Here is a 3,901-nt window from a genome sequence, read left to right on the forward strand (position 1 = left end):
TAGAGTGACATCAAGAATGGATTCTTATGCAACTTCTTTGATGAAGCGTGTGCTGAAGACTTGAGGAGCAAGATTGCTACATTCACTCAGGAGCCTGCAGAGTCATTCAGAAGCTCCTGGATCAGATTCAAGTCATATCAGAGAGATTGCCCACACCATGGATTCAAAGAAGTACAGTTGTTCAGTACCTTCTACAGAGGCATCGAGGCGGAAGCGGCCGTATGGTGAATCTCATCCTTATAACGCTTTCATCCTTAAAAGGTTTGAAGATCTCAAGCTAAACGGAGGTACCAGGTTCAAAAGAATTCTGATCAAGCAAAACTACCACAGATCTCGGTTTAAGGACCTGAACAGTAAGCCACCAAGAAGAGCTCTTGATTTTAAGGGTTCGTTAGACCTTACGGGGCTTGCGACATCTCAGAGGAGATGTGTGAGAATGAAGACTATTGGAATGAAGAAACAATACAACCGAGAGAAGAAAGCAATACTGCTTGCGCAAGCTTGTAAAAGTTTAGGAGTGTTCTGTGAATCTTTGGGTTGTAAAGACACTAAAAATGATTTGCAGATCCGCGTGGGAACAAGACAGATCGTCGATACAGGAGTGAAGCGAGATGAGCATCACTTTGGGGATGGGTTTACGTCTTATGCTCCTATGGATATAGAGTGTCAAGTTGATACGTTGATAGGGGATCAAAGTATCTTCGCTGAGGAGGTTAAGGTGCGAGATGCTGCTGATCCTGATGCTGCGATGGAGTCTTCACAGGATGTAACATCAATGGAGTCTGTCTCGGAGGAGACGAGCAAGCATAAGAATCTGATTGAACTCTCTCAGGTTCATCAAAAGTGGGGCAAACGAGGGTTTCATAAGGTTCGGTTCAAGTTTATACTTCACCAAAGAAGTAAAGTTGCAGCTGAGAAGGTTACAAAAGGCGGAGAACTTTTCAAGCTGGAGAATTCAAAATCACTTAACAAAGGAAGATCAAGAAATCTTACTGTCAGATGGTACTATTATAAGGCCAGGAAGCGTAAACATAAGTTCTATGGTATGGGTCGTGGCTCAAACTCTTTTGATGGTTTAATTAATGGCAAAGACGAGGGAGCACACTTCAGTAAAAAGAAATCATTAGTTGAGACTGGTAAGAGATGTGAGACTCGTTTCTTTGGGTTTGGAACTCCACAAGAAACAAAAACAAAAAGTACGAGAGAAAATAAGAGGAGTGATGAGCTCTCTCCGGATCAACAGAAGAAAGGCCACGGTGGATTTCACAAAGTTCGGTTCAAAGGTAGACGTCACATAAGAAATGCTATTTACACAGGACGGGTGGTGCTCAAGAACAAGCTATCAGTAAATTGGTCTTATCACAAGACTAGAAAGAAGGAGTTGATGGTTATGAATATTCTCGTTAAGGCACTAAGACAGATAGACCCGAAAGAATCAGATGGCAGGATATCTTTGAAGCTTCCAGAACCCTTTTGGAGTCTCTTTGGTGATAGCTTTAAGGAGATGAAGGTTTTACTAGGGGTAACAGGCTTGGAGGAAAATCAGGAAGAAGGGCTGCGACGTTGGAACAAGGGTCTGAAGATAATAAAGTTGTGCACGAGACATGGGTTTAAGAGTTTCAGATTTTTAAGAAGCGTGAAGATGCGGATATGGCGGTTATTGAAGACTTCACGTAGGAATCAACTTTCTGAATTCTCTTCGGCAAATCAAGCATGGGAACCTGGTGGTACTGTTTTGCTAAACACTTCAGTTTGGCTTGAGATTTATCACCGTCATGGTGGGAAGTGGAAGTCTAAACTTGTGAGACTTTATGCCGAGGCGAAGAGCTTAAGACGCAGCAGACTGGAGAGAGCTTACTGTGTTGGTAAAATTCAGGAGGCGTCAAGGGTTACGAAACGTTTAAGGACTGAGAGAGGGAAGGCGATCCTTATTGCAGCAGTGGAGAATTGTTTAAGTTGTTGTGAAGGTGCTGGTAGCCAAAATCGTAACGTCGATGACAACCGTGTGTGGAATCCTGGAGCTGTAGAGGTTGAAGGAGACAAGAGCTGTAGCAGTGTTATAGCTGAGAAGTTGTGGAATGCGGAGAATAGGAAAATTTATGTTATGGACGTTCACACAAATTCTGAAAACGAGGTCAAGTGGGTGGTCGTTCTAAGTGTTACACTGACGCTAGAGAGTCAGAAAAGCTTTTCAAGTCCTGAATATGTGATCACGGTTCAAGCTTTTTGCTTTTGGAGCCTCGAGGACAAGGCTGCTATTCTATCGGGGAGTAGACTGAAGTTCTATGGGGAGAAGATTGAGTGGATTTGTGGCGTATGGGATCCTGGTGTAGCAGGTTATGGACAAGCCAAGGAGGTGACAGGAGGTATTATTTTGATGGCGAAGCATGATCCTATCAAGTACGTGGTAAGGGTTTATAAGAAGCGGCTAAGGCTGAGAAAGGTTCTTGCTCAGGTAAGAAAACTTGACAATCTGAGTTTGACAGAAGCATGTAAACGCACTTATGCAGGGATATCATACACTGGTGTGGCTGTTGGAGATGTGTGGGGTATCATAGCCCATATCAAGAAGTTCTTGGTGATTGAAAAGGGTTTTGGAGTTGAGTTTATGGGATCGCGGAACTATGTTACAAAAGGCATCTGGTCATGTTTCTGGATATTGGTGAGGTTTAATATTCTATGCCACTGTGTTAGAAATGTTTGCGTTTCACGTTCTTTACGGTGGGTTCATGTCTTCAAGATCTATAAGGAAGCAACTCTGAGCATAATGGATGTCAAGTTGACGATGGAGTCCTCTGGAGAGCATTCAGTTTCAGTCTTAACCCATGAGCTGTTTCACTTGCCGAGACCACCTGAGTTGTTTTGTAGCCTTATACTTTTGAAGTTGCAGAAAATGCTGGATACAACGAGAGGTGTGAAAGTTATTGAGAACTTAGCATCCAGCAGCATCACCAAGAACACTGACTTTGAGAGGAAGGATCTGTAGCCATTCTTGGGAATGATCAGATGGATGAACTAAGGGCAAAGCTGGACAGTGTTCACAAGCTTCTCAGGAAGCAGGTCTGCTTGGTTGAAGATGCAGAAGCTGTAGACACAGAGGGTAGAGCAGAGGAAGAAGAAGATGTGAACTTCATCAGTGGAACTGGATTCCAGGGTTCTGGAAACCAGGGTGGAAATAGAAACTCCTATGAAAATTGGGTAATTTCAACTAGAGTTCGCAGCACCAGAAACCCTACAACAACAACTACAGCAACAACATGGGTTATGGAAACTCCTACTACCAGAAGCCACCACCACCTACTCAAGAGAGCAAGATTGAAGAGATGCTTGATAGGGTTCTTGAGGGACAACAGCGCATGACGGTGGACTTCAATGGAAAGATTGATTCTGTCTACACCAACCTGAACACAAAGTTTGAGACTTTGAGCACTCATGTGAAGAAGCTGGAGATGCAGGTTGTTCAGACAGGAGAAGCTGCTAAGAGGCAAGAAGCCTTCACAAGAGGGATAGGAGATGATGTGATGAAGCACCACGCGAATGACATCATAGATGATGATTTCTTGCAAGTGGTGAAGCAGGAGAAGCTGCAAGAAGTAGATTTCGAAGTAGAAAGCTCGATGAGTTTCGGCGGATCGCACTTGTGTCGATCGACGCCGGACTTCGAACATCGATCGACAGACTTCAATCAAAATCGATCGATGACACCTACGGAGTCAACCGCATCTTCCAATGTCGTGAGCATCCTGACTCACGAGGAGTTCGCAGCAAGAGACCCACATCCGCCCAGCGCTGTTTATGTCAAAATCGATCGACAGTCTAATACTGACGTTGATCGACAGAAGGAGACCACCATCTATCGACAGAAGGAGACCGCCATCGATTGACAACCTCTAGCACCCAT

Source organism: Brassica oleracea, chromosome C5, assembly GCF_000695525.1.
Source record: "Brassica oleracea var. oleracea cultivar TO1000 chromosome C5, BOL, whole genome shotgun sequence".
NCBI lineage: Eukaryota > Viridiplantae > Streptophyta > Magnoliopsida > Brassicales > Brassicaceae > Brassica > Brassica oleracea.